We start from the raw sequence: 8,726 nt of genomic DNA on the forward strand, positions 1-8,726 counted from the left end.
TTTCTGAAGGGTCTGGGCCATTAGTAGTCCTGGATTGTTTTGTTCTAGTTTTCCATTGACCTTAATCACAGGTCACAGTAATACTGAGATGACCTAAGGAATCTTCCTTAGTATATCAAGGAGTCTCCTTGATATACTCATACTTACCTCCATTGTGAAGTAATATTCCAATTTTTCTTTTTTCTTTTTTGATGGAGTCTCACTCTATCACCCAGGCTGAAGTGCAATGGTGCAATCTCAGCTCACTGCAACCTTGGTCTCCTGGGTGCAAGTGATTCTCCTGCTTCAGCCTCCCGAGTAGCTGGAAATAGAGGCGTGAACCACCATACCTGGCTAATTTTTGTATTTTTATGTATTTATTTATTTTTGTTGTTGTTGTTTGTTTTTTTTTGAGATGGAGTCTTGCTCTGTCGCCCAGGCTGGAGTGCAGTGGCGTGATCTTGGCTCACTGCAACCTCCGCCTCCCCAGTTCAAGGGATTCTCCTGCCTCAGCCTCCCGAGTAGCTGGGATTACAGGTGCAATGGCATGATCTCGGCTCACCGCAATCTCTGCCTCCCAGGTTCAAATGATTCTCCTGCCTCAGCCTCTTGAGTAGCTGGGATTACAGGCATGCGCCACCACGGCCGGCTAATTTTTGTATTTAGTAGAGACGGGTTTTCACCATTTTGGCCAGGCTGGTCGTGAACTCCTGACCTCAGGTGATCTGCCTGCCTTGGCCTTCCAAAGTGCTGGGATTACAGGCCTGAGCCACCGGGCCCGGCCTCCAATTTTTCATTGCTAGTTAGGATCAATCACACCAGCCAGCACAGTAACTTCTTTCTTCGCCTGCCGACACAGAGCCATGAGGATCCCAAAGTGGCCAGGCTTCAGTCTATTCCATTTCAATGGAATCATTGTGTCTCCTGGTGGAAGCATTCTTCCTTTGGAGCTAAGACCTCTAGGCCAGCAGAGCATGAGACTGGAAGAACAGGAAACAAAAATGTTGCTAGTGGGGCTCTAGTGGTAATTGTGCATTGTGCCATTCCCATTTCCATCCTTTAATTCCTGGACCTATGAATCCTGGCTGTGGAAGAAACAGCCCTATGTATTGGACACTGATTCAGAACATAGACAGTCTTCTAAAGATCCATAAAAAAAAAAAAAAAAAGACGAGATCCATGCTCCAGCCTTGCAAGGTGTTGTGACCTAGCTGATAGCATAAATGTGTTTTCAAAAGGTCATTCCAGGCCGGGCACTGTGGCTCACACCTGTAATCCCAGCACTTTGGGAGGCCAAGGTGGGCGGATCACCTGAGGTCAGGAGTTCGACACCAGCCTGACCAACATGGAGAAAACCCATGTCTACTAAAAATACAAAATTAGCTGGGTGTGGTGGCGCGTGCCTGTAATCCCAGCTACTCAAGAAGCTGAGGCAGGAGAATCATTTGAACCCGGGAGGCAGAGGTTGCGGTGAGCCAAGATCATGCCATTGCACTCCAGCATGGGCAACAAGAGCGAAACTCAGTCTCAAAAAAAAAAAAAAAAGGTCGTCCCATCATTCTGTCAAACTAGCTTCCAGTTGGTGGGGACATGGTAAGACTAGTGAATGTTATCAGCAGGGGCCCATTGCCACACTTCATTTGCTGTAAAATGAATTCCCGGATCAGAAGCAATGCTGTGTGGAACACCATGAAGGTGAATGAAACATCCTGTAAATCCGTGGATGGTAGTTTTGGCAGAAGCATTGTGTATAGAGAAGACAAATCCGGATTTGCTCGTTCTCATGTTTATTTGCCATTTGAACATCCTCTTTTGTGGTGTATCTAATCAAGGTTCTTGCCAATTTTTATGTTAGATTGTGTGTCTTTTACTGATTTATAGTAGTTCATTTCATACAGTATTCTGGATGTGTAAGTCTTTTATCAGTATATGTGTTTCAAATTTCTTTTCCCAGTCTATGGATTACCTTTTCACTTTATTTTCTTTTTCAAAAATTTAATTCACATACCATAATATTCAACCATTTTTTTCGCCTTTTTAATAACGTTTTGTTTGGTTTGGGCTAATAGAATATTTAAAACTTTTAATGTAGTCAATTACATGACTGTATCAGAACAGTTCATGTACTCCATAAATATATACACCCACTATGTACCCACAAAAATTTAAAATAATAATTTTTAAATGTAGTCAAGTGTATCAGTCTTTTTCTTTAGGCTTACTATTTGGTTTTTGTATACTGTTTAAGAAGTCTTTACAAAAAAAAAGATGTCTTTTTTCTATCCTAAAGTCATGAAGGTAGGTTTCTACCTTATTTCTTGAGTCTTTATTGTTCTGCCTTTTAACATTTATATGTACAATTTACCTGGGTTGATTTTTGTTATTGTGATTTTATATATGCCTTGGAGATACTTCCTCACTGCTCTACACTGTCGTCCCTTTTGTCATAAATCAAGTGTACATCTATGTGTGGGTTTGTGTTTGGATTTTTTATTCTATCCCATTGACCTACTTTTTTTCTTTTTTTTTTTTTCTTTTTTTGAGACGGAGGCTTGCTCTGTCGCTCAGGCTAGAATGCAATGGCGTGATCTCAGCTCACTGCAACCTCCGCCTCCTGGGTTCAAGAGATTCTTCTGCCTCAGCCTCCTGAGTATCTGGGACTATAGGCACACGCCACCACACCCAGCTAATTTTGTATTTTTAGTAGTGATGGGGTTTCACCATGTTGGTCAGGCTGGTCTCGAACTCCTGACCTCGTGATCCGCCTGCCTGAGCCTCCCAAAGTGCTGGGATTACAGGCGTGAGCCACTGTGCCTGGCCTTTTTCTTTTCTTTTTTTTTTTTTACAGGGTATTGCTCTGTTGCCCGGGCTGGAGCACAGTGGCATGATCTTGGGTCACTGCAACCTCCACCTCCTGGGTTCAAGTGATTCTCCTGCCTCAGCCTCCTCAGTACCTGGGATTACAGGCGTGCACTACCACGCTCAGCTAATTTTTGTATCCTTAGTAGAGATGGGGTTTCACCATGTTGGCCAGACTGGTCTCGAACCCCTGATCTCAAGTGATCTGCCACCTTGGCCTCCCAAAGTGCTGGGATTACAAGCATGAGCCACTGTGCCCGGCCTCTTACAAATTTTTTCTTTTTCTTTTTTTTTCTGAGACGGACTCTTGCTCTTGTCACCCAGACTGGAGTGCAATGGCGCAATCTCAGCTCACTGCAACCTCCGCCTCCTGGGTTCAGGCGATTCTCCTGCCTCAGCCTCCCAACTAGCTGAGATTACAGGTGTCTGCCACCACGCCCAGGTAATTTTTTGTATTTTTAGTAGAGACAGGGTTTCACTATGTTAGCCAGGTGGGTCTCAAACTCCTGACCTCAGCTGATCTGCCCGCCTCAGCCTCCCAAAGTGCTGGGATTACTTACAGGCGTGAGCCACCGCCAAGCATGGTAAAGTTTTTCTTTCTTTCTTTTTTATGAGACAGAGTTTCGCTCTTGTTGCCCAGACTGGAGTGCAATGGCATGATCTCGGCTCACTGCAACCTCTGCCTCCCGGGTTCAAGCAATTCTCCTGCCTCAGCCTCCCGAGTAGCTGAGGTTACAGGTATGTGCCACCATGCCCAGCTAATTTTGTATTTTTAGTAGAGACGAGGTTTCTCCATGTTGGTCAGGCTGGTGTCGCCTGGTAAAGTTTTTCTGCTAGATATCTTAAACATATTTTGTTAGAATTATTCTAAGGTACTTGATATTTTTTATTCAAATGTAAATGGTATCTTTACACAGTTCTGTTTGTTGCGGACATATGAGAATAAAATTGGCCAGGTGCAGTGGCTCACGCCTGTATTCTCAGTACTTTCGGAGGCTGAGGCAGGCGGATCACCTGAGGTCAGGAGTTTGAGATCAGCCTGACCAACATGGTGAAACCCAGTCTTTACTGAAAATACAAAAATTAGCCAGGTGTGGTGGCGAGCACCTGTAATCCCAGCTACCAGGGAGCCTGAGGCAGGAGAATCGCTTGAATCCCGGACACAGAGGTTGCAATGAGCCGAGATCGTAGTGCCATTGCACTCCAGCCTGGATGACAGAGACTGTCTCAAAAAAAAAAAAAAAAAAAAGAATAAAATTGAAGCCAGCCAATGAATCTGCCTACCTGAATGTGTCTCTGCAGAAATTTTTATTTATTTATTTTATTGTTTTGAGATAAGGTCTTGCTATCATCCAGGCTGGAGTGCAGTGGCATGATCACAGCTCACTAACATCTAACTTCTGGGCTCAAGAGATCCTCCCACTTCAGCCTCCCAAGTAGCTAGGACTGTAGACTTGAACCTAAAAATATTTTTTAATTGGCTAATTAGAAAAAAAAATATTTTGTAGAGATGAGGTCTCACTATGTTGCCCAGGTTGGGAACCCTTGGTCTCAAGTGATCCTCCCGCCTAGGCCTCCTGAAGTGCTGGGAGGATATGTGTGAGCCATTGTGCCTACCCCTCTTTCTTATAATGTCTTTATGGGATTTAATATCAAGGTTATGTTTGTCTAATAAAATGAATTGAAGAGAGTAGCCTTTCTTTTCTTTTCTGTCTTCTTCTTTGTTTTTGTTTTTCTTTTTGAGACAGTCTCACTCTATCACCCAGGCTGGAGTGCAATGGCACAATCACGGCTCACTGCAGCCTCAACCTCCCCTACTCAGGCACTCCTCCCACCTCAAGCCTCCCAAGTAGCTGGGACTACAGGTGCATGCCACCTTGCCTGCCTAGTTTTTTGTATTTTTTTGTAGAGATGAGGTTTCACCATGTTGCCCAGGCTGGTCTCAAATTCCTGGGCTCAAGTGATCCACCTGCCTTGGCCTCCCAAAGAGCTGGTATTACAGGCATGAGCCGCTGGGCCCAGCTGTTTATTTCTATTATTTGCAAGCATTTATGTCCAGTTGGCATTATTTCTTCCTTAAATGTTTGGTAGAATCCACTGGTGCCACATCTGGGCCTGGGATTTGATGTGTGTGAATTTAAAAAATAACAGCTGTATTGAGACATAATTCACATACCAAGCAATTCACCCATTTTAAAATGTACGATTCCTGAACTTGTCTCAGAGGCATGAAAAAAATGTACAATTTCATGATTTTTAGTTATTCCCACACTTGTGCAACCATCACCACAACCAAATTTACAACATTTAGAACATTTTCAAATTTAGAACATAAAGAAATCTTAGCCATTAGCAGTCAGTCATTCCCGTTCTGTGGGAATTTTTTTTTTTTTTGAGACGGAGTCTCACTCTTTCACAAAGGCTATTAAATCTATAATTAAAATATCTTAATATTAAAATATTAATATATACATTAAAAATATTCCCGGCCAGGCACAGTGGCTCACAGCTGTAATCCCAGCACTTTCGGAGGCTGAGGCGGGTGGATCACTTGAGGTCAGGAGTTTGAGACCAGCCTGGCCAACATGGTGAAACTGTGTCTCTACTAAAAACACAAAAAATTAGCTGAGAGTGGTGGCAGGCACCTGCAGTCCCAGCTACTGGGGAGGCTGAGGCAGGAGAATTGCTTGAACCTGGGAGGCGGAGGTTGTAGTGAGCCGAGATTGCACCACTGCACTCCAGCCGGGGTAACAGAGCGAGACCCCATCTCAAAAAAATATATATATATAAATATATATATATATAATATATTTTTTTTTGAATTAAGCATTTTCTCCTTCCTTCATGGTCAAACCCAAGTGCCCACATTTCAGGATTAGCTCTTCCCTGAGAGGTCTGCTCCACAGAATCAATGCCACCAAACAATGAGGTGCTGACTGGCAGCAAACAATGATGAGGTGCTGTTTGTGGCACCATGCTGGGAACAGAGACACAGAAAGGATGTAAGTGGATGGGGCACTGAATCCTGGCTCTATAGAACCCTAAGATTTAGCACCAGGTCAGAGACAAGCCTTTGAACAAGGTTAAATTCTGAATTTCTATCTTCATCCGCAAAGTGGGGTGAGTCATCCCTTCGTATTTTTCAGGATTGAAGTGGGCCGAATGAGAAAATGTGTGTAAAAGCACCTTGAAAATTGTTGTTTTTGTTTTTGTTTTTTTGAGACAGAGTCTCTGTCACCCAGGCTGGAGTGCAGTGGCACGATCTGGGCTCACTGCCACCTCCGCCTCCCCAGTTCAAGTGATTCTCCTGCCTTAGCCTCCCGAGTAGATGGGATTACAGGCCTGCACCACCACGCCTGGCTAATTTTTGTATTTTTTAGTAGAGATGGGGTTTCACCGTGTTGGCCAGGCTGGTCTCAAACTCTTGACCTCAGGTGATCCACCCACCTCAGCCTCCCAAAGTGCTGGGATTACAGGCATCAGCCGCCGCGCCTGGCCGCTTGAAAATTGTAAGCCTAGGCCACAGGAGGAAACCCTGTCTCTACAAAAAGCACAAAAAATTAGCCAGGCATAGGGGTGTGCCTCTGTAGTCCCAGCCCCTTGGGAGGCTGAGGTGGGAGAATCACCTGAGCCTGGGAGGTCGATGCTGCAGTGAACCATGATAGCGCCACTGCACTCCAGTCTGGGTGATAGAGTGAGACCCTGTCTTTAAAAAAAGAAAGTGGCCAGGCGCGGTGGCTCCCGCCTGTAATCCTAGCGCTTTGGAAGGCTGAGGCAGGAGGATCACAAGGTCAGGAGTTCGAGACCAGTCTGGCCAACGTAGTGAAACCCCATCTCTACTAAAAATACAAAAATTATCCGGGCACGGTGGCACGTGCCTGTTGTCCCAGCTACTCGGGAGGCTAAGGAGAATCACTTGAACCCTGGAGGTGGAGGTTGCAGTGAGCCAAGATCACGCCACTGACTGCACTCCAGCTTGGGCAACAGAGTGAGACTTTGTCTCAAAAAAAAAAAAAAAACGAAAAGAAAAGAGGCCAGGTGCGGAGGCTCATGCCTGTAATCCCAGCACTTTGGGAGGCCAAGGCGGGTGGATCACTTGGGGTCAGGAGTTCAAGACCAGCCTGGCCAGCATGGTGAAACCCTGTCTCTACTAAAAATGTGAAAATTAGCTGGGCGTGGTGGCACACACTGGTAATCCCAGTTACTTGGCAGGCTGAGGCAGGAGAATCGCTTGAACCTGGGAGGCAGAGGTGGTGGTTGCAGTGAGCTGAGATTGCACCACAGCACTCCAGCCTGGGTGACAGAGTGAGACTGTCTCAAAAAAGGAAAGGAGACAGAGAGGGAAAGAGAAAGAGAAAAAGAAAAAGAAAGAGAGGAAGGCAGGAAGGAAGGAAGGAAGGAAGGAAGGAAGGAAGGAAGGAAGGAAGGAAGGAAGGAAGGAAGGAAGGAAGGAAAGAAGGAAGGAAGGGAAGGAGAAAGAAAATTGTAAAGCAGTGCTCACTTAGGCAGCACATATTCTAAAATTGGAATGATACAGAGATTAGCATGGTCCCTGCACAAGGATGACATGATTTTAAAAGTTCTACCAAGTATGCCAGGTGTGATGGCTCATGCCTGTAATCCCAGCACTTTGGGAGGCTGAGGCGGGTGGATCACCTGAGGTCAGGAGTTTGAGACCAGCCTGGCCAACATGGTGAAACCCTGTCTCTACTAAAAATACAAAATTAGTCGAGTGTGGTGGCATGTGCCTGTAGTCCCAGCTACTCGGGAGGCTGAGGCAGGAGAATCACTTGAACTCAGGAGGCAGAGGTTGCAGTAAGCTGAGAAAAAAAATTCTAAATTATTTTTAAGGTATTATTATTGAAGAGCTGGTGATTGATTCAGCAGAGGAAAAATACAGAAATAACAGAAATCGTTACTAAAGATACACAAGCATGTACAACCGTAACTACATTTTTGAGCACTCACTATGTGCTAAGCACTGTATTAAGTGCTGTATATGAATCACCCCTCCTTGCTTTTTACAATAACCCTGTGGAGTGCTGCTATTATTTTTATTTTACAGATAAGAAAAGTGATGCTTAGAGGGGCTAAGTCACTCACTCAAGGTTACATGGCTACTAACTGACAGTCCGTGAGGAGGTTTGGCCAGTTCGGACTGACTATGAGAGGACTGCAATTATGGTCTGTCAGGGAAGCTGACCCTCTCCACATCCACAGGGTACCAGTTATTCAATAACTCTTATAAAGCAATCCCGCCCCTTCGCCCAAATTTCTTTCTCTCTCTCCATATTTTCTCTGAACCTTTTCCCTTTTGCCCTTCCTTTATCTCTCTACCCCCCCGCCCAAACACACACACACACACACCTCCAGATTCTTCTCATAGCTTCACAGATCAGCTCTGGGATGGATGCAGAGGCTCCTGTTTCCATGGTGATCCAGGGAAGCTGGTACACCGCACGCCAAGTGTAGGCGAAGCAGAGAATTGGCCGAGGATCCAAAGGTGCCAGCAGTAACCAGGCTCTGGGGAAAGGGATCGATGAGAAAGCCAAGTCTGGATGACTGGACCTCCCTTGAGCTCCAGAAGGACCTCCACCCCCACCACGCCCCCTGCCCTCCCTAAGCTCCTAATTTGGAAGTCGAAGACGGGGGAGCCGGGAAGAGAAGCGAGGGGGCTCCAAAGCAGAAGCCACCACCTCTAACTTGTTTTGAAGACAAAGCCTAATCGTCGGTGGGAAGACTGCCCAGTGGGCGATGGCCCCCTCCCGAGGCGCCTCCGCCTCGCTCCCTCCTTCTCCTCTCCCGGCTCTGACCTCAGTCGGAGCCACCGGGCTCTCGGCCGGGCGCTGAAGGGGAGCCGGGAAGCCAGCAGGGGGCAGAGTCCCCCG

The 8,726-nt window shown here is 46.0% G+C and overlaps 1 non-coding gene across 1 annotated transcript; it reads left to right on the forward strand.

Annotated features, from left to right (window-relative positions):
- The first annotated feature begins 7,331 nt into the window (after positions 1–7,331).
- On the forward strand, positions 7,332–7,433 carry LOC116462211 (U6 spliceosomal RNA). Its single transcript, XR_004246299.1, has one exon. It is a non-coding gene; the product is annotated as a U6 spliceosomal RNA (small nuclear RNA).
- The last annotated feature ends 1,293 nt before the right edge of the window (positions 7,434–8,726 follow it).

The sequence above is a fragment of the Hylobates moloch genome, unplaced genomic scaffold (genome assembly GCF_009828535.3).
Source record: "Hylobates moloch isolate HMO894 unplaced genomic scaffold, HMol_V3 SCAFFOLD_22, whole genome shotgun sequence".
Taxonomy (NCBI): domain Eukaryota; kingdom Metazoa; phylum Chordata; class Mammalia; order Primates; family Hylobatidae; genus Hylobates; species Hylobates moloch.